The sequence below is a fragment of the Tenrec ecaudatus genome, chromosome 2, assembly GCF_050624435.1.
Source record: "Tenrec ecaudatus isolate mTenEca1 chromosome 2, mTenEca1.hap1, whole genome shotgun sequence".
Lineage (NCBI taxonomy): Eukaryota > Metazoa > Chordata > Mammalia > Afrosoricida > Tenrecidae > Tenrec > Tenrec ecaudatus.
The window spans coordinates 156,265,333-156,288,780 of NC_134531.1; positions in this window are offsets into that span (position 1 = coordinate 156,265,333).

The window sequence follows — 23,448 nt, forward strand, 5'->3', positions numbered from 1 at the left end:
AGGGTTATCCTACAAGAATTTGCTGAGAAGCCGTACCCATCCACTCCACATTCCTTGACTTCTTAGACTTCTTTTTGCTCCACAAACTCAAGGAACATTTCAAAGGATCACAGTTTGAGTCCCTTGAAGTTGTCAAACTTCCATTGTGATGTGGTACAAATGGAAGAATGCCAAATTTTTGGGAAATGGAAACACCCTCATCAGAAATGTGTAGAGCAAGATGTCTTGACAAGAAAGCATACTATCATATTTTGATATTTTTAAAGATTTCCATAATTTTGTAGAAATACTTACTGATTTTCTTCATATAAGCTTTAGCATTTTCAGTTAATTAGGAGCACATTTTGATAATATTGATTTGTTTCTTTGATCATCGTATGTTTTTCATGTTAAGGTTTTTATTAGAATGGTATTCCTTTTCTGCTATGCAGTGAATTTGTTAGTGTGGCTCCTGTAGCCATAGTCTTTGTTACTTCCACCGAACACCTTCCTTTTCCTGATGGGTCTGGGTAAAAATGATGGAGAAGATATTGATTGGATAGATAATTCAGCTATAATTATCATCACACACACACACACACACACACACCTGACCACCACTACTGGGGGATGGGGGAAAAATGAGTCATTTCAGAAAAAGGAAATGGGAGCCTCAATATCAGCAAGATAGAAGAGCCAAGCATGATGTGTGTCCCCTGGACCCTGAGATCCCTGTGCATTAAACCTTGTTGATATTGGAGATAGCTTTGGCAAAAAGGAAACCAGCAGAGCATCATCATCATCATCATCAGGAGAGCCAATAGTGAGACAGAGCAGTGGACTTCCTACCCCACATGGCAAGTCCAGCCTGGTGTTTGGGAGCAGGATGTTGGCTTGTAGAGTGGGATGCCTCTGGGCTCTTAATTGGAAGAGGTAGGTTTTGCTGTTCTACAGAACTGGACTTGAGTGGCTTCAGGTTTAGGCTTATGACAGAGTGGCATGCCCTTTGAGCATTTACTGACAGTTCTAAAAGAGCTTTGTAACATTGCCCAAGCAGAACAGAGACTGTGTGGCTGAGAGCCAAAAACAGACCTGTCTGTGGGCATGGCAGAGAAGAAACATACCCGACAAAACAACTGTATCTTGGACATTTCTCACTTGAATTGTCACCTGTTAACTTCCCTAATAAGGCTCATAATCATAAGCATCATTTGTGAGGTCTGTTTGGCCTCTAGAGTGATTTGTCAAACCCAGTCATAGAAACAGTGTACTATGGGACAGACTGTTGATGTCAGAATTGGGTAAAAAGAAATGGAGGCTGGAGGCATAGCTGATCTTAACCTTATAAAAATCAGCCTTAGGTAGCTATCGTAAAGATAATGGTTTACCTTCCTCCCTTTGTAGCTATAAGGAGCTCTGGAAAATAATTGATAAACTTGAAAATAAATGTGTATTCTGATACTCTAATTCAAAATATAGTAAACCTGTATATATTTTAGCATTTTTAAATTAATACATCATTATAAAATAATGATTTGCTTTTAAGTTGTTTATGTTTGGACAATTAGTGATTTCATCCATGATAATACACCTTAGGAACATGCTTGAAGACAAGTAAACATATTTTGGAAAAAAATAGTTATTATAGTACTATATCAGAATACAAATTTCAAAGTTGGGAGAATGCTAAGGGGCTCAGGATAAACTGAAGGTAAAATATGTATAATACATGAACACAAAAGATGGAATCAACTTATGTAAAGTACAGAATAAATATTATATGAGTTCCGTGATGATAACAATGTAAAATATGTGAACAATTGAATTGGCACTGGCATAATTTATATGAAAATGAAAATAGTTAATGAAATTAGTTGTTACAGCATGAGTAAATTTTAAAACAATTCCTTTAAAGGTAAAAATAAAAAAAATAAAAATATTAAGAAAGGTAAAAATAAATTATAGACAGCATAAAATGAAATTTGTTCATATTTCCAAATCTCTGGAGAAGTATAGGTGTAAACCTTATCCACTTCTCATTCTTTCATCTGAAATGTGCTGAACCTTTACTAAGTAAAGGGTGAAATATTTCATTGCCATTGCTGAGCACTAAGAGAATTATCCTGGGAGTAAACAGACCCAGCCCTTCCCTCAAGATGATGACTAATTATTAAGCTATCTTGACTTGGTATGACCCAGGGCTGACCCATGATGACTACAGATGGATTAAATGCACAAAGCTCACCTTTCCCTGTTTTTCTGTTAACTGAGTCATGATAGCAAGAAGAAATTACTAGATTTGTCTCATAAAAAAGTTCAGAACTGAGGGGACAAGAGAGTGCAGTTTAGTTAGAGAGAACAGAGTTTAGTTAACTGCTTTCTTCCAATGGGAAAATCTTCCCTAAAGCATGTGCAGATAAGATCACCACCTGGCTTCTGACTGCACATGGTATACAGAATACCATGAAATTTTCAGTGTAATTATTTGACTTGAAAAAATACATAACCCCTCCATTATATTCCAAATTTCTTCATTTGAAGTAGTTCTGTATATAAAGATTAAGCCATTTGTATTTCACTTTCCCCCCCAACACGCTGTGGGAATAGACTTATGAAAAGATGGACTGATCAAGATTGAGGATTGCTGCTCTCAGTGCAGTTTATAACTGAATGTAAAGAAGATCAAAATCTTCACAACGTTCCCAATAGATTACATGATAAATGGAGAAACGAGTAAGCTTGTCAGAAAGCTTGTCAAACTTTTTTGTCTTGCTTGGATCCGCAATCAATCAATCAATCAATGCTTATGAAGTAGCAGCCCAGAGATCAAAGGAAGAATTGCATTGGGTAAATCTCATGCCCAAGACCTCTTTAGTGTTGAAAACCAGGAAAGTTACGTTGAGGACTAAAGTGTGCCTAACCCAAACCATGGAGTTTTCAATGACCTCATATGAATATGAAATCCAGACATTGAATAAGGAACACTTATGAAGAATGGATGCATTTAAGCTGTGGTATTGGCAAAGAATATTGAAAGTACATGGACAGCCAAAAGGACAAACAAATCTATCTTGAAAGAAGTATCACCAGAGTTCTCCTTGTAGGCAAAGATGGTGAGATTTGGTCTTGCATATTGTCAGGAGAGACCAGTCCTTGGAGAAGGGCATAATGTTTACTAAAGTAGAGGGGCGGCAAAAGAGTGTCATGCCCTCAATGAGATGGACTGACACAGTGGCTGCAACAATGGGCTAGACATAGTAACAACTGTGAGGATGGCACAGGACTGGGCAGTGCTTTATTCTGTTGTGCACGGGTCACTATGGGTTGGAACCAACTTGACCGCACTTAACAGCAGCAACAATATCTGGAGTGTTATGCCCTCACATGCACAGTTGGATGACATTTCTTTAGAATGGGTACAAATAAGGATCACTTCCAGTTGTGTTTTCAGGTAGCTGTCTTTCAAAATCTCTTGGCATAGATGAGCACGTGCTTCCAAAATTGCATCCAATTTTTGAAATATCTCACTTGGTATTTCGTCAATTCCTGGAGACTTGTGTTTGCCAATTCCTTCAGTGTAGCTTGGCCTTCTTCAGTATCATTGGTTCTTGACCTACCTTTAGAAATAATTGAAGATCAAGCCTTTTGAATACTCACTAAACTTAGTTATAGGTCGATTCTGACTCATAGCCACTCTATCTTACAGAGTACAACTGCCCCCTGAGGATTCCAAGCTATCTCAACAGGAATATTAAGCCTTATCTTTCTCCTGCAAATCTACTGGTGGTTTCAAACTGCAGATCTTGCAATTAACAGCCCAACGTATAACCCATTATGCCATGGGGGCTACTTTTTGGTATAGTGACTATATATTCCTTCTACCTTTCCTTATCCTTCTTGGACCGTTCAGTGTCTTGTTCATAGAATCCTTCAACATTGCTACACAAAGTTTGATTTTTTTTCTATTCAATTCCTTCAGTTGGGAAATGCTGAACTTGTTCTTCCCTTCTTATCACTACTAAATCAGTCGTACATTTAAAGATAATTTTCTGTGAAAATCATAGGAAGCTTTCAAATATTTTAATGAAGATTAGAAGAATTGGGATTTGTTATCCGCAATTTGACTGGACATCAGGGTTTTATGAATGCTAGAGAAAGAAAGAAAGAAAGAATCTAAGGAAGAGAGGAAGGAAAGAAAGGGAAATTGCTGTTTGAGCTTTATTCCAATCTAATTGAATTGGAATATCTTGGTTCAGGCCTGTGATATTTGAATTGTAACCAAATAGCTAGGCAATTCTTGTGTGCCAGCTCAATAGATTAACGGGTAATAACCAGTGTGGCTTTTAAGGATGCTTTAAGTATCTTTCCATGATAGAAACAAGCAGTATGTTAATCTAGGCAATTCTTACACTCTGCCAATAACTCCAAGAAGCTCTGGTGGCATAGTGAGCTAGATGCTAAGCTGGTAATTGAAAGGTCAGCATTTCAAAACCCACCAGCAGCTCTGAGGCAGAAAGATAAGACTTTCTGTTCCTATAATGATTTACAGCCTCGGAACACAAAAGAGCAGTTCTACTCTGTCTGATAGGGTCACTGTGAGCTCAAATCAACTACGCCTGTGGCAGTGAGTGAGTGAGTGAGTGAGTACCACTGATTACAGCTCATAGTGACCCTATAAATAGAGTCGAATGTCTCTATAGATTTTTCTCAAGCCAAATGTATGACTGCAGAGTTATTGCCACAAGTTGAAGTCAGTGTTCTCTGGGAGTATTAGTTCCTTTTAATGGAAGGAGGCAAATTGTTGCAAAATGATGCACCTACTCACTGTTCTGGAAGTGGATAGAAAGACAAGATGGCCATCAGAAGTTCCAGGCTATTGAGCGTTGTATGTAAGGATAATTATCAAGTCCATTTATCCATATTTGTCAAATGTCAATTATGAACTGTTCACTGCATTAAAATAATTCAAGGAAGACTTCTAGTGAAAGATGGTGATGTAGAGATATGCGTGACTTGTTTCATTGACAAAAAAGAAGCCAGAAAGTGCAGGCAGAGGAGAAGCCTGAAGCTTTGATTGTCTGAAAAAGGAGTAGTTGAGTGGGTTGAACACAGCCACGTGGGACTCAGGGAGGAGAATCTGCCAGCGGTCATCAGTGATTCTCCAATTTTCTGCTTGCTAGAACGGAGCACCTCTGGCTGCAGCACAGGAGAAAATTCTGACGCTCTGTGCACCCGAGGCAACCACCGGCAAGACAACTCCTATCACAGAACGGAGCAGACGACAGAGAAGCAGGGAAGGCCCTGGGTCTCCATATCTTTCAGGGGACTGGGGTCATGATTGGGCCCCGCCTGGGGCACCCAGCAGCTGGTGGTACCCTACCTTCACATTCACAAGGCCACAGGAGCAGCCAGACAGGAACATGGCACAACTAAAGTAACAAGGTGAAATGAACACCAAGGGACGGAAACATCTTGGGGTCTCCGTTGCTGCCTCATCGGTATCTTAACATCCACGCCCTCCAGATGTTAGAGACTGCGGACACCTACGAGGTATCAGCAAAGGGCTCTGCCAGAGGCTTTGACCTTCTGGACTGATCAGCGGTAAAAAAAAAGAAAGAAAGAAAAGTAGCCGCTAGGCTGTTATTTTCTTTTGATTTCTTTTTCCATTTCTTTATATGGATACACTTTATGTTGATATTGTGAGTCACAACAGTGGAGAAACCACCTCTAATACCCACGGATCTTGCTCTCCAGACTGACAGGTGTCAGTCTAGGGACAAAGGCCTGGGGGAAAACCAGCAGCCAGTTTGTGTTTTACTTCTTCTTGTGGGTCTCTTCTTCTGATGTTTGTTGTTGTTGTTTTCAACCACCAGTGTAGAGACAGGGGTTAAGACGGGCAGAATAATAAACCCTAACCCCTCGGAGTCGACCTTTGTCAGAAAAAGATGCCACATCCTTCCCGCATTCGCCCACGAATACACCCCAACTGTGCGAAACTGGGCAGCACCATGATAAGCAAGCACTAGCCTCTGAGGAAGAGAAAGTAGCCACTAGTTAAGGGTGTGTTTATGGGATGTGTGTTCCTGTTCAATTGATTCTGCTCTGAAAGGTTTGTTGATGTTGCTCCTGCCATTGCTGCCACTAGGTAATTTTTGTTTAATTTCACTATTCCTTTCCCACACGACTAGGTGGAGTCACCACCCAACCACCCTTGCACCCCTACCAGTGGTCTCATAATGTCTGGGAGACGACAGCAGATCTCTCTCTACCCCCCAATCCCAAACTCACTGCCATCAAGTTGATTCTGACTCACAGTAACCATGCAAGACAGAGTAGAATGGCCACTGTGGGTGTCTGAGACAGTAACTCTTTGAAGGAATATAAAGCCTCCCATTTCTCCTACAAGCGACTAATGGTTTCTAACTGTTGATCTTGCAGTTAACAATTCAATGCACAAAAACTAACTATGCCATCTACTATGCAATCTACACAAAGGATCAAGAAAAGCAGACACAAACATGTGACCAATATACAGAGCCAAAGAGCTTACTGACAAAGAAAAGGTATTCGAACAACCAGAGAAAAAATTCAGAAGGATGGTGTTCAGGTACTTCCAACAAATGGGTCAAAGCATTGAGAGAGCTACAGCAAATTAGAATCCATGTACAAAAAATGCCAAACAGAAATCCAGATCAACACTAAGATAATGGGATTAGAAAAGACTTTAAAAGAGCAAAGAAATGGAGTAGAATCTAAATTACTGATCTTGAGGACACATCTTTTTATTTCAAGCTATGAGAACAATAAACAAAAAGACAAAAAGAGAAGGACTTATCCAAATTAGCAAATCAAAATGTCTCATTTGGATTCCAGAACAGAAAGAAATAAAAAGAATCCACAGAGAATAGTCTGGATACTCCTTGAAGAAAACATCCTTAACACTGTCAAAGAGGAGAAAAATACTATTCAAGAATCTGAAATAACTGCAAACAGGTAAATCCCCAAAGAAAATCACCACAACTTATTATAATCAAACTTTCCGATGTCAAGGGCAAGAAGAGAATCCCAGAACTGCTTGGGAAGAAGGAAAAGGTACCAATTCCTCCCCCACTGTCATGTCCCCAATCCCACCTTGCAAGTCAGGCTAGACCAGAGGATGGGCACTGGTACAGATGGGAACTGGAAACACAGGGAATCCAGGACAGATGATCCCTTCAGGACCAGTGTTGGGTGGCCATACCAGGAGGCTAAGTGGAAGTTGGGGTAGAAAGGGGAAACCAATTACAAGAATCTGCGTATAATCTCCTCCCTGGGGGATGGACAACAGAAAAGTGGGTGAAGGGAGACGTTGGATAGTGTAATACATGACAAAATAATAATAATAATTTATAATTATCTAGGATTCATGGGGAAAGGGGAGCGGGGAAGGAGGGGAAAATGAGCTGATACAAAGGGCTCATGAGGAAAACAAATGTTTTGAGAATGATGATGGCAACAAATGTACAAATGTGCTTGACACAATGGAGGATCTATAGGTAATGATAAGAGTTGTATGAGCCCCCAATAAAATGATTTTTTAAAAAAGGAACCCACTAAGAATAAGCTCAGATTTATCTGTATAAACTAGGCAGCCAAGAAGACAATAGACTGCCATATTTAAAACTTTGAAAGAAAATATTTCTAGCCCAAAATCTTATATCATTGAGGCAAAATTATCCCTCAAATATGAGGGATAAATAAGGATTTTCTAAATAAGGAGAAATTAAAGGAACTTGTAAAAATAAGACATCATTACAAAAACACTAGGGGAGGTCCTTGGATAGAGAATCAACAAAAATAGAAACCTGAGATCCACAGCCAAGACACCACCAACCCGAAGTCAATCTCACAAGGCTGAAAACAGAGAGCCAGACATAACGATCCACAATGAAGGCAGGAAGATAGAGGGAAAATGCACATGTAACAAATTCTAATGCACGGTCAGCCGTTTGAGGCCACAAGGACCTCTGAGGGAGAAAGATGAAGCTTGAGGCTCCGGTAAGGTTGTGCAGCCTGGGACACCCACAGTGACAGCTCTCTGTTTCAAAGGAACGCTATGTGTCCAAACTGAGTTGATGGCAGTGGGTTGGGTTTTTTTATTTTTATGCTTCTAGGTGAGAAAATAGAGACATGTAGATTAGGCAACTGAACCATGATAGATAGCCATAATTTATTGTGATGGTGATTAAGAGAAAGGAAATATTTGGAGTTTGTCACCAGTTCCCATGACCATGAATCTTGCTTATTCATGATGTCTTGGGTTAGGATTTGAACTAGGCCAGACCCAATGAGTTAAAGCAGTCCAGTATCCATCTGAAGTGAGGGTCATTCTAAAATGTAAAGATTACTTTTAGAGAAGTAAGGAAAAATATTAGAAGGTGTTACTAGTGACTCCATTTGGAATCACAAAGAATGGACTAGGCTGAGGGAAGGCAGAAATAATTTCAGGATTTGGCGTTAACAACATCTGAGACCGTCCTGTGGGTGAAAATGAGAGGTTGAATCCCATTGTGATAAGCTGTCACACAGGTGGCTTCAGAAAGTTCATGAAAAAATGTAGTCTTAACTCCATTTGCCCTTGAAGTTTTTGAAGCTCCTTTGTCAACAGGTCACTTACACCTGACTTCCTGATTTCAGGATGGTCAGGTCAGCTGGATCTAGCCCCCGGGGGTCAGAAGTTCAGAGTCTCGGCGGAGCAGATAGATCTTGGATCTAGGTATGTTTTGTTCCTGTAATACTGGAGAAACCTCAAGGATGTGATTCATTTTAATGAGATTGATGTATAAAGCAACAGCGTTGAGGTTCTTTCAATTTGTAAACTATGACATATTCTTACAGAATCGTAACACTATGCTCTCTCTTTTTAAATCATTTCCTTTGGTGCTCTTACGGATACCATAGCATTCCACAGTTGAATCATATCAACCATTATTGTACAATTGTTACCATAATCAGTTTCAAAACATTTTCTTTCTTTTTTTTATTAAAAGATCATTTTATTGGGGGCTCTTACAACTCTTACTACAATTCACACATCACCTGTATCAGGCGTGTTTGTACATGTGTTGCCTTCCTTTTCTAGACGATGACTTTCTATTGAGCCCTTGGTAACAGCTCCTCTTTTCCCCTTCCTCTCCCCCCACCCTCGTGACCCCTCGATGGGTTATAGAGTATTATTATTTTCATGTCTTACACTGACCGCTGTCTCTCTTCCCCATGGTTTCAGTTGTTCTTCCCCCTGGAGGGATGTGCGTGGTTATCTGTCAATCATTGCAATCGTTCCCCCTTTCCTCCCTGGCTTCCCCCTATACTACTGGTATTCCTCTTCCTGGGATTCCGTGTGTCGTGAGCTCTTTTCTATACCTGTGTACATGCTCCGGTTTAGTCCGAAGTGAGAAGCAGCATTGGGGTCATGATAGCGGGGAATGAGGACGTTTCAAGGAACCAGAGGACTTTTGTGTGTTTCATTGGTGCTTTACTGCTCCCTGGTTGACTCATCCCTACACTGTGACCCCTCTGTGGGGGATGTTCCATTGTCTACATATGGGCTTTGGGTCTCTGGTCCCACATCCTTCATTGTCAACAATATGACTTTGTTTGTTTCTCTGTATGTTTGTTTGTTATGGGTCCTCTGATGCCTGTTACCCAGTCCTGATGACACCTAATGATCACACAGGCTGGTGTGCTTCTTCCATGTGGGCTTGTTGCTTCTCTGATGGATGCTGCTTGTTTAACTTCAAGCCTTTAAGATCCCAGATGCTGTATCTTTTGATAGTCAGGCACTCTCCGCTTCCTTCACCACATTTGCTTATACACCCATTTTGTCTTCAGCAATTGTGCCTGGAGGGTCAGCATCGCAGAAGGCCTGTGTGTTAGAACAAAATGTTCTTGTATTGAGGGATGGTATGAGCAGAGACCTGAAGTCCGTCCACTACCTCAGTGTATTTCCATATAAGCTCTCCTTTATTACCCCCCGAAACCCCTTCCTTTTTTTTTTTGACGCATCTTACATCAACCAATGTATCCATTCACATACAATTCTGCTGTTTGCTCCCCTGAAGTGGGATTATACAGTAATCAATGCTTTCAACTCCCCCTCTTTATAAAGCAGGATTCACCCTATGTGGTTAGACAGTTCTTTAGGGGCATCCTCAAATGAGCCCTGGTGGCACTGTGGGGTAGACAACGGGTTGCTAACAGCAAAGTCAGAGTTCAAGTCCACCAGCCACACTATGGGAGAATGATGAAGCTGTCTGCTCTCACAAAGATTTAAAGTCTTGAAAATCCTTTTTATGGTCACTATTTAATGATGGTGAGTTTGGATTTTTTTGTGGCTCATCTAGAGATGATGTATTTCTCTTTATGGGATCCAGGATGCATTGGTTTTGTTTTGTTTGCAGCTGCATGCAAATACTATTTGTGAATTTAAAAAGCAAAGTTAAACTCATTTATTCTAAATGATTTTAAATTATTTTCATCCTCTAAAATTTTTAATCATCTTTCTGAAGATTTTATTATATCTGTCAAAAAGTATACAAAGTATTTTGAAGGTCTGAGTTATTTTATCACATTAATATGCCATAGTAAATTAAATGTTTCTCTATTATTGTTCCAAAGATTTTATTCTTTTATTTCATGATTATGTTTGGGATCGCATTTTAATAGAAACAAAGTCAGAAACAATATTTATGTTAATATTGCCTTGATTGCACCAGTGTATGCATCTTTAGACACAGTTAGTATACATGTAATTACTAAATCAGATATTGATTCTTTAAATTTCTTACTGTATATCTAAACTGTTTTCAGAATGCTCTTATTACCTAGAGACATTGAACAAATTATTAAAATTATTTTTAAAATTCTCTGATTTAGCTCTCTGAACTCTAATATGTTGATAATAATAGTATCTACCTTACTAAAGTTGAACTGATTCATGGAAAATACTTAATATAGAAACTGAAGTACTCAGAATCATATGTTCTATAGAATCTTTGGTTATTTTTATTATATGCTCACCAGTAAAGTCTAAGAATATTCTTTTCTTGATGTATCTTTGGTAGCTTTAATTTTTGTTAAATATTTTAGAATAGTTTAATGGATAAGATGATGCACCTCTTTTATTTGCATTTTTTCATTACTATTTCAATTTCAGATTTTATTCATTATTTGACTATTCACTTGTATTTACTTTTCATGGATTTTACTCACATTTCGATTGGAATCTCCCTGTCTTTCTTATAATTTTATGATCATTTTATATGATGACTTCCTCTACCATTTATGTTAAAGACACATTCTTGATTTGGAGGAAATCATTGTCTTTGTTCTGGTTATTTTTGATTATGAGTCAGAAAGCACTGAGAAGGCTTCAGAGGAAAAAGTCACACACGGACTGCTTATTGAGCAGAAATGAGCAGATTTACCAATTACAGTCAGTGATTATAGTTCGGAAGAAGCAGATATGAGTTTTACTCTAGACTTTGGAAAAACTGCTTAATAACTATGAACTCTAGTATCCTTATCCATACAACTAAAAATAAATGAATGATAACAAGGCACTTATCAAGATCAAATGAGTTAACATATTATATTCTCTATTTTTAAAAAATCCCATGTAATTGTCAACTTATAACTATTTTGTATTTCTAATATTCTACCATAAGTCTTAAAAGCATTCCTATAAAATTATAGAAACCCTTATTACCATATATACTCATGTGTAGGCCAAGTTTTCCAACACATTTTTAATGCCGTTTTTGTGGTAAAATTAGGTGCCTTGGCTGATATTTGGATTGGCTTATACTCGAGTATATGTGGCAAATAAAATTATCAAAATGTGAAGCTATTGTTTCTGACATATCCTTGCTTAGGTCTATATAGTTCTGAAAATGATATTTATATCTCTCTAATCTTCCCCTAAAGAATGCTACAATTTTTGATTGATACCATGGAGCCCATTATGTTCTTCAAGCACTATGTGCTTCTGAGTTGTTGTATTTGGTACAATAACTCTTTTGTACACATGGAGCTGCTTTGGCTCAGAATCAACACAAAGACAATTAAAACACTGGCAATAACAACAATAATGTAAGGAATCACAAATCAGGAGTGATATGTTGTGCTGGTGGTGAGACAAGTATGTCGAAAGTGTAGATTGGGAAAGAAGAAGTAGGTATGAGTATGCAGAGCCTTTGAGATCAGGATGTAGAATGATAGTGGATGAGACAAGCAGTTGGACGCCAATGAAGAATTCTGCACAGATATGACACCGGGAAGAAGAATGCCAAGTGGCTTCACATAGCAGTTTGTGTAGAATAAAAAGGGATAGTTGGAGACAAGCAGACCAGGTAAGAGTCTGTATCAATCATCCTTTTTTTTTTTTCCATGTGGGCTTTTTAAAAAACATCATTTTATTGGGGCTCATACAACTCTTATCACAATCCATACATACATCAATTGTGTAAAGCACCCTTATACATTTGTTGTGCTTATCATTTCTCAAAATTCGCCTTCCACTTGGGTTCCTGGAATCAGCTCATTTTCCTTTTTTCCCTCCCCCTCCCTCCCCGCTACCCCCTCCCCTTAATAATTTATAAATTATTATTTTATCTTATCTTACACTGCCCGGTGTCTCCCTTCACCTACTTTCATGTTGCTCATCCCCCAGAGAGGAGGTTATATGTAGATCCCCGAGATTGGTTCCCCCTTTCTACCCTCCTTCCCTCCTGGTATGGCCACTCTCACTGTTTTTCCTGAGGGGTTCATCTGTCCTAGATTCCCTGTGTTTCCAGATCCCAATTGTAATGCTGTGCATCCTCTGGTCTAACCAGGTATGCAAGGTAGAATTGGGATCATGATAGTTGGGGGGGGGGGGGGAGGAAGCGTTTAAGAACTAGAGGAAGGCTGTGAGTTTCATTGTTGCTACACTGAACCCTGAGTGACTCATTTCCTCCCCACTACCCCTCTGCAAGGGATGTCCAGCTGTCCCCATCATGCACTCCCCTCATTCACGATGATATGATTTTTTTCCCCCGCCTTTGTTGCTTGAAACCTGGTCCCCTCAGCCCTTCCTGATCACACATGGTGTGCTGCTTCCATGTGGGCTTTGTTGCTTCTGGGCTAGATGGCTGCTTGTTTACTTTCAAGCCTTTAAGTCCCCAGACGCTATATCTTTCAATGGCCGGGCACCATCAGCCTTCTTCACCACACTTACTTATGCACACATTCGTCTTCAGCATTTATGTGGGGAAGATGATCACACAATGATGGTTTTTGCTCTTTGGTGTCTGTTACCTGATCCCTTCAACACCTCGAGGAACTGTTTCATTGTACTACTACTGGAAGTGAAAAAAAAAATGTGATCAATGTTTCCAGAAAATACTTGACATTATGTGACAATGTTATATGACAAAAAAACGAAGAAGTTAATGTAGGAAACATGTAGTACAGGTAATATAACATTCCTGGTGGAAGGGGCCTATTAGATCCATACCATGTAATAGTCTCATTTTACAGCCATTGAGATTGATATATAAAAAAAGTACTCCTACTAATTATGTATAACTTTTTAGTGGTAGTTGGGGGGGTCATAAAGATAGTTTTCCTTAGTTACATATGTACCTTTTTTTTCCCTCAGTGACTAAGAGATGTTGTCTTTTGCTGGAAGCAATGAAGGTGGCTTAATAGTTGTTGTTAGGTTTCATTGTGTTGGCTTCAATTTATAGCAACCTTTTGTACAGCAAGGATTGCTATATTTAAGCCCTTTGTTGCAGCCACTGGGTCAATCTAGAGCACTAATGACCATCCTCTTCTTCACCGAATTTGACCAAACATTATGTCTTTGTTCAGGAATTGATCCCTTCTGATAACTTGTTATCAGAAGTACATGAGACCAAGTCTCACCATCTTCACTTCTAAGGAGCATGCTGATTTTACTGAAACTGAAGCCATGGAAAATGCCATGGATTAGGTCAGACTCATCAATGTCCCCAAAGTAACATCTTTGCTTCTTCTTTTATCTGTTTTAACACTTTGAAGAGATCTTTTGCAGCAAAATTTCCAAAGAGCAATGTTGTTAAAGGTGCTGCGAAGTTGGTTCTAACCCATAGTGACCCTCTGTTCAACAGAATAAAACACGGCCCAGTCCTGTGCCAGCCTCATAATTATTGTTATGTTCGAGTCTATTGCAGCCACGATGTCACAATGTCAATCCATCATTCTGGGTCTTCCTCCTTTTAGCTGGTCCTCTATTTTACCTAGCAGATGTCCTTCTTCCAGGATTGACCTCTCCTGACAATATGACCAAGTACATGAGACCAAATCTTCCCACCCTTGTCTCTAAGGGGCATTCTGGCTGTACTTCTTCCAAGACAGCTTTGTGAATTTTTCTAGTAGTCCACAGTGTTTTCAGTATTCTTGTCCCACACCGTAATTAAAATGTATCAATTATTTTGTGATCTTTATTCATTATTCAACTTTCACACACATCGAAACAAAAAAAAATTCATCGCCATCATAGAGTCAATTCTGACTTGTTCCAAAAATTTAAGCCATTAATACACCATCTGATTTCGTGACTGCTGCTTTAATGGACATTGATTAAAGCAAAATTAATCTCTTGACATCAGTGTTTCCTCAGTTTACCAAGATGTTGCCTTTTGGTCTAATTCTGAAGATTTTGTCTTCTTGGTATTCAGGTATAAACCATAGTGGAGGCTGTAAGATCGCCAAGCCCTCTTCCCTTACAGCGAACAAAATGGTGTTGTTTGCAGGTTGTGGTTATTCATGAGTCTTTCTCCAATTCTGATACAATGTTGTTGTTTTTTAATCTAATTCAACTTCTTGTATTATATGCTTCTCTCTCCCTGCTTTTGAGTCACTTCTGACTCATAGTAAGCTTATAGGTTCCAGTAGAACTGCTTTTATGCGTTTCTGAGGTTAACATTTTATGGGAGGAAAAAGGCTCATCTTTCTCCCATGGAGCGATGGGACATCTTCAACTGCAGACCTTGACGTTGGCAGCCTAAATCATAACCTCTATGACACCAGGGATCCTGTCGTATTACATGCTTAGCATACAGATTTCATCAGTGTCATTAAAGGGTAAAACCTTGATGTACACTCTTCTTGATTATATATCAGCAAAATATCCCCTTGTTGTGCCTGAAGGACTTACTGCCCCTGAGTCTACGTCAATGTTCCATGTGAGCACACTTAAATGTTCTGGAATTTCCATTCTTTGCAATGGTTTCCTAAATGGCTCATGATCTACATTGTAAATTGCCTCTGCATAGTAAAGGAAACAAAAGTAAACATTGATCTGGTATTCTCTGCTTTCAACAAAGATTCATCTGATCTCAGGAATGCTATCCTTTGTACCTCTTCCTCTTCTGAATCTGGTTTAAATTTCTGGCATTTTTTGTGATAGTTAAATATGATATCAACTAGTAGATCATTGCCAAGGAAGGAGTTCATCCTGTCAATCAAGTGGTAATTTGATGACATCCCCTTGAAGGCCTCATCTTTTCTATATGAACAAGATTATACAGAGACAATTCCTTTCTGGCACCTCACCTTCCTCCTCATTGGCCCTTCACTGGTGTTTGTGTCTATCCCCAGGGGTGGTCCCATGTGGGCCACCTGACTCTGAGAGCTGTCCGTGCTCTCCCATGTTTCTACCAACCCTGGATACACCACATGACCCTGCAGTCACCAGCCTGTGATCTCCCTGATTCCTAATTCACATTTCACCTGATTCCTAATTCACATTTCACAATTCACATTTCACATAACAGCCAAAAGATGGATCTGAAGAGGGTCCCAGCTAGTATTGGGCATATGGACTTGAGTTGAACTGGGATGGGAAACCTTCTTATTGCAAAGTTGCTTCTTGATATAAAATTCTTTCTTGATGAATTCACAGAGGAATTCCACTGGTTTATTTTTCTGCAGAACCTACCCTAACACAAGTTCCCCATCTACATATTGCTGCAACTGTTTTTGAACCTCAGCAAAATTTTACTTAAAATGATATTAATGATAATATTTGATAATTTCTGTATTCTGTTGGATCATATTTTTTGGCATGGACATAAATATAGATATTTTCTAGTCAGTTCACTAGGTAGCTGTCTTCCAACTTTTTTGGCAGAGACACCTCCTCTTCTGCATCAATTTGTTGAAACCTTTCCATTGAAATTCTGCCAATTCCTTGAGCCTTGGTTTACACTGGTACCTTCAGAGTAACTTGGACTTCCTTTTTCAATACCATTGGTTTTTAGTCATATGATAACTCTTGAAATGATTGAATATTGATCAATTCTTGCTTTGATACTTCCTGCATATTTCAATATTTTCCGCAAAGAATACTTCAAGATTACAACTCAAAGCTTGGTTTTTCTTTCTTTCAGTTTGGGTAATGTCAAGTGTACTGCCTTTTAGTTCTCTAATTCGAGAGCTTTGTGTATTTGAATACATCCCTTTGTCTTCTTGAGCCTCTGTCTGAAAATTTCTGTTCAGCTCTTTTATTTTGTGATTATGAGATCAAATTTCAGAGACACCATGGCGTCTATTTTGGTCTTTTCCTTATTTCTTTAATTTTTCATGACCTTTTTCTTTCTCCAGGTGCGTTGCCTTGATAATATCGTAGAACTCATCTGGTCATCAGCCATTAATGTTCAATGTTTCACATCTGTTCTTGAATTTTAAGTTCAGATAGGGTATACTCAAGGTCATATCTGGCTTTCATGTACTTGTTTTAATTTCTTCAGGTTCAACCTAAACTTACCTATCAATATTTGGTGGTCTGTTCCTCTGTCGGCCCCTGATTCTGAGGATAATGAGTATCTCCATCATCTCTTTCTGAAGATGTAATTAGTTTGATTCCTTTGAATTCCATCTGTAAAGATACATGTGTATAGCCATAATTTATGCTGTTGAAAAATGTATTTACAATATGCATTGTCTTGCAAAATTCTATTATGCAACTCCAGGCATTATTTCTATCACCAAGGTCATATGTTCCAACTGCTGATTCTTCTTTTTGGTTTCCATCTTTTGCACTCCAGCCACCACCAGCAATAATTATCAATGCATCTTAATTGCACATTTGATAAATTTCAGGCTTGCAGAAGTTGTTAAAAATGTTTTCTTCATCTTTGACATACTAACCAATTAATATCATCAGATATTATCCATCACTCTTAGTATTGAACTTTATGATAGATTTTTGAAATGTTGCAGTTGAGAATGTGATACCTTTCATTCATCTTTATTGTCATTCTAGGCTTGGTAAATTATGTAATCATCCAGTTTGAAATGGTCAATGCCTGTCCTTCTCTACTTACTAATGCCTATGATATCAAGCGTTATGTGTTCCATTTCATTTTGAATACTGTCCATTTCCTTGATTGGCACTTTGTACTTCCACATTCTACTTATTAATGGGTGTTCACAGCTGTTTCTCCTCACGTTGAGCATGCCACAATGGAAAATGAGTCTCAAGAGCATTATAACATCCAGGTCATTAAAGTTGATTCCATTTTGAGGTCACAACTTTCCCAATATTTATTGAACTGCTAACAATACTTTAAGTCAGGTTTCTCAACCTCAGCATTGTTAACATTTTTGGTTAGGTAATTATTTGCTCTCAAAGGCTGTTCTGTGCATTGTAAAACATTTACCAGCCTCTCTTGCCTCTACTCACTAGATAAAAAAAAAAACCTTCCAAGTTATGACAAAGAAAAATGGCTCATGTAGGGAAAATATACCACGTACCTTAGTTCCTTCCTCTAAATTCTTATGGCACCGAAGAAGCAATGGAAGCACTCACTTTTCTAACCCCATACATTTAGAAGACAGTTGCCTGGCCTGCTGACAGGAAGACATGTATATTTGGAACCATCCCAAAGAAAGGTAACCTTACAGAATATGGGCATCAATGAAAATATCATGAATATCACGTGCAGGTAAAAATTAAGCTGAATTAATTAAAAAATGACAACAATAGTATATAGACTGTTCAAGCTGTATTCTGAGAAGGACGTGGATCAGTGGATATCACTGATGTAGGAGGAATCTTGACTAAAAACAGAGAATTTGGGAAAGATGTTTTGCTTGTGTTGTATTGACTATGCAAAAGTATTCAACTATGTGGACCATATCAAACTCTAAACAGCATTGAGCTGTATGAATGGGAATTCCAGAGCATTCCATTGTGCCGTGCAGAACACGTGCATGGTTCCAAAGGCAGTTGTGTGAACAGAACAAAGGAATCAGGAAAGATATATGTCAGGGGTGTATCTTCTCACTTGTATGCTGAGCAAATCAGAGAAGCTAGATTATATGAAGAATGAAATATCAAGATTGGGGGAAGGCTAATTAATAGCATGTGATATGCAGATGACAACCTTGCTTTCTGAAAGCTGGGAGGATTTGAAGCACTTGCTGGTGAAGAGCAAAGATTACATAGAGCCATTAGCATGGATTATGATTCAGTATAAAAATGACCTACGTCCTCACAACTGGACCAAAAATGATGACAAATGGAAAAATATTAAAGTTTTCCAGAAGTCCATGATGCTTGGATCCACTATCATGAAACAGCAGTCAAGAAATCAAGATATATTGAATTGGGTAAATCTGCTTCATACAACCTCTTTAAAGTGCTTCACCCTGAAAGGTACTGGGGGGAGAGGACTATTTGTATACCCAAATAAAAATATTATTTCTCTCTCATACACACACACAAAAAGTATAAAAATAAAGATGTTACTTTGAGGATTTGGGTGTGCTTGACCCAAGCCATTGCATATTCAATAGCCTCATATGCCTGTGAAATATTGAAGAACCAGTGTGATTGAATGATATGCATTTTACATATTCCTTCTTTTGTATATTTGGTCACTATGACTCAGAACTGACTTGTTGGCACCTAGAAGCAACACAATTCTTCTGCAAGTTTATATTCTCCTATTCAAAGATTCTCTCTGAAACACAGGTATGGCAATGATCCACTTTCCTGCTTAAAACCTTACTCAGAAAAGCAAACTTACCCTAGTCTAAAAACCATTCCACGCCGAATCCAAATTAGATATGTACATGGATATATTGTTTGTTTGTTTTGCTGCTTGAGCGTATGTATGACATTCAAAGTCAAACAGACTTGTGGTCAAGCCCTGTACTCACTTCCCAGCTTTATTATTATGGAGAAGTTGCTTTTCATTTGCAAGCCTTCTGTTTCGTTTCTTCATCCTTAAAATGGGAATAAAACCTGCTTCTTATTATTGTTTAAAGATTTAATTTACAGGAAAAATCAGCAGGAAATGTGCTAAAGTGGCTGGCACACAGCGAGCATAGCACGTGTTCAATAACCGTTATTGCGGGTCGCTGTTGAGCGGGTTCTGACTCGGGGACACCTTATGTGCTCAGAGTAGAATTACTCCGCGGGTTTCTTTTACTCTTCTCTCTCTTTTTAACATTTCTAATTTGAACATTTCAAAGCCCTTAGAATGTTTAAAAATGAATACAATGACTACCCACACACCCTCTGTTATAGATTGTGTCCCCAAGTATGCGTGAACTTGGCCATGCCATGATTATTAATTTGATACAAGGATTCTCCATTTTGTAATCTGATGGGATTGTTCTATGTATGATTACATTAATATAGCAAGATAGAATCTACAGTGTTCGGCTGTATCTTAAGCTACTCTGTTCAGACAGAAACAAGATTAAACAACTGAGCAGAGATCAGAAGATGTGACTACAAATGAGAAGGAAGAGCCATGTCTTTTGGACCTGAGATCCCTGCACTCAAGAGATTGAAGACAAGACTCATGGTAATCTCCATGGCCATCAGACTCACAGATGTTGAAAGCAGACAGACTTTCTTCTAGAGCTAATAGAAAGAGAATGTCTTTCCCTGAACTCTAGAGCCAGCCTTCTGGATTTGGACTTCCAGCTTCCTAAACTATAAGAGAATAAATTGCTTTCAGTTAAAATAATTCACTTTTGTATTTCTGTTATAGTAGTACCATATAACTAAGACACCTCCTCATCGACATTCACCAAGTGACAGTCCACTTGCAATATCATATTTTTGTAAAAATATACACAGTAAAGATATCATTTTGTTAAATTACACACATACATAGATTGTACATATATGCGTATAATAGTGACATTGTTTACATTGTTGCAAGTCGCATAAGCACACTTCTGACATTTTAATTCAGTTCACTACTGTTCGCAAAAACTCACTGAGCCTCAAACTTTGACTTTCTGAGATGCAGTTGCCAGTGATCCCATGTGGCTAATTCTTTGAAAGGCCACACTGCTCAAGGTGAAGAGACTTTACTAATGAAGTTCAACTACTGTTTGGATCAAAGCAGAGATCAGCTTCAATTTGAAGCTTAGAGAGTATCTCAAGGCAATAATATAAGGAGTTCATCTAACATCACTAACTCTAGAAGTTCTGGATTTCAATAAGAATCAGAAATTCTTTTAGACTTTTCCTAACTCTTGATCAGAATTCTCCTGTAGATCCTTGTATCAAACTGTTCAGAAATGGTATTAGTTCTTTTGGTGAAAACATAGGAGTAAACTGTTTAAGTAAGTAAAGTTTTTAAGGCTCTAGTCTTTGGGAGAAAATTCTCCTGGCCTTAGTTCCAACACGTCTCGATTTGACCACCCATCTTTTGTTTAGCAATACAGCACTTACCAAGAATGAATGTTAACTACTGTTTATTATCATTATCATTAAAATCAATTCAGTCTGCTATATGCAAACTGGAACAATTTGTTTCATAAATCACTTGAGGCTGATGAGTAAGATTTTTTGGCGGGGAGTGGTTATTACTGACAAGGCAAATGTCATGAATCTAAAGTTACTCTGGGTCACAAGTGAACCGATGGCAGTGAGTTTTGGGGTAGATTGAAAGGATGTGCAGTGGGTAAGTACATCACTGTTAAGCAAAAACATGGCAGCTGAAAGCGACTCGCCACCGCACTGGAGAACGATGTGGAATTCTGCTTCTGGAAAGATCATAATTCAATAAATGTTGGACCATTCTACTCTCCCCTCTGGAATTATTTGGAATTGACTGGAAAGCAGCACCTTATTAAGAAACAAATTCAGAACTTATATGTGAGAATCTAGCCCCTCAAAGGAAAGAAGTATTTAGAGGGTTTTTTAAAAAACATTTTATTAGGGAGCTCATACAACTCTTATAACAATCCATATATATGCGTACATCAATTGTATAAAGCACATCCGTACATTCTTTGCCCTAATCATTTTCAAAGCATTTGCTCTCCACTTAAGCCCCTGGCATCAGGTCCTTCCCCCCCCCCTCCCTCCCTGCTCCTCCTCCCTTATGAGCCCTTGATAATTTATAGATTATTATTTTGTCATATCTTGCCCTCTCCGGCTTCTCCCTTCACCCCCTTTTCTGTTCTCTGTCCCCCAGGGAGGAGGTCACATGTAGATCATTTGTAATCGGTTCCCCCCCTCCAAACCACTCACCCTCTACTCTCCTAGTATCGCCTCTAATATCCCTGGTCCTGAAGGTGTCATCCACCTTGGATTCCCTGTGCCTCCAGCTCCTATGTGCACCAGTGTACAACCTCTGCTCTATCCAGTCTTGCAAGGTAGAATTTGGACCATGGTAGTTGGGGAGGGAGTGGAGGAGGAAGCATTTAGGAACTGGGGGAAAGCTGTATTCTTCATCAGTACTACATCGCACCCTGACTGACTCATCTCCTCCACTAGACCCCTCTGTGAGGTGATCTCCAGTGGCCGACAAATGGGCTTTGGGTCTCCATTCTGCACTTCCCCCTTCATTCACTATGGTATTGTTTTTTTAGATGATGCCTTATACCTGATCTCTTTGGCACCTTGTGATCGCACAGGCTGGTGTTCGTCTTCCATGTGGGCTTTGTTGCTTCTGAGCTAAATGGCCGCTTGTTCACTTTCAAGCCTTTAAGACCCCAGACACTATCTCTTTTGATAGCCGGGCACCATCAACTTTCTTCACCACATTTGCTTGTTCACCCGCTTTGGCTTCAGCAGTTGTGTCGGGAGGGTGAGCATCGTAGAGTACCAATTTAGAGGGTTTTTGTAATCAAAATTTGGAGATTTAGTGGATAATGAAGGCCACCCTCATGAGACAATTTGTGAGTTCATTAGAAGTTTCCCATGCCATACAGAGAATGTCCTCAGCTAAAGGAGATGGCGCAACATCAGAGAGCAAGGGAACAGTGGGTGGATAATGAGCATAAAGGTGAAACACAAAAGACTGAATGGGAAGGTACAGTTTAAGGAAGAAGAAAAACCTCAATCTTTCAGATTGAAGTGGGCAGTTTTATTAGGAGCTAGAATCTGTTTCTTTTAGAATTCTAGTTGTTAGACCCTGAGATATTGATTTGTGGTAGAAATATTTACAATGAGTTGAGTTGATGTATTCATCAGAGACTTGTGTCAGGACCAAGATTGCAGCTCCCAGTGAGAAAAGGCAGAGAAAAAAAGGGTTGGAAATAACATACTTGGCACATCAGCAGGTAGACTCTGAGAAGACCCAGATGTCAGTTACAAGATAGTATAAGACATAAAAGTGGCTAGGGTCACATTCAACATAAGCATATACAATCAGGAATGTCAGTAGCTTTAGAAATAATAAACAACCCACGGGGATTCAGGTTTGTAGGAAACTTTTAGAGGACAAATCATGGTAATAGCTAACATTTACTGAAGCTTTGCTTAATGCAAGGTCGATTTTTCAAAACCACCAACTGTTCATTTGGGGAAGATGAAACTGTCTACTCCCACGAACACTCATAGCCTTGTAAACCCTAAGCAGAATCTCTGAGAGTCATAATGGCTTGATAGTAGTAGCTATGAGGTGGAATTGACTTGATGGATGTGGGTTGGTTTTTGTTTTGTTTTGTGGAGGGGTGGAGGGAGTTGATAAGAGGAACTCCTGCGTGCTCACCACCGGGCTGAGAGCTGGATATGTATGTGTCACCTAATTTATGCAGCAATTATTTGATATACACTCAGTGTGATCCATTTCAAAGTAAAGGAAACCAGGATAAAATTTAAAGTAATATTCTCATTATCGTCTATAGGACTGAATCCAGCTGTAGTTTTCTTTTTTCTTTTTGTCAACACTTCTGCTTTTAAGCACTAGAATCATTGGAGTTCAGAGGTCAAGGAGATGGTGAGATCATGTGGTTACTTGATTGATTCAATGGAGCACTCACTACTGCCATCAAATTAATTCCCGAGTCTTAGCAACCTTATAGGACACAATAGAAAGAAACCCACTGCACCTCTGGGTTTCTGACACTGGAAATAATTATCTGAGTAGAAAGCCTCATCTTTCTCTCACAGAGTGGCTAGTGGTTTTGAACTGCTGAACTTGGGGTCAG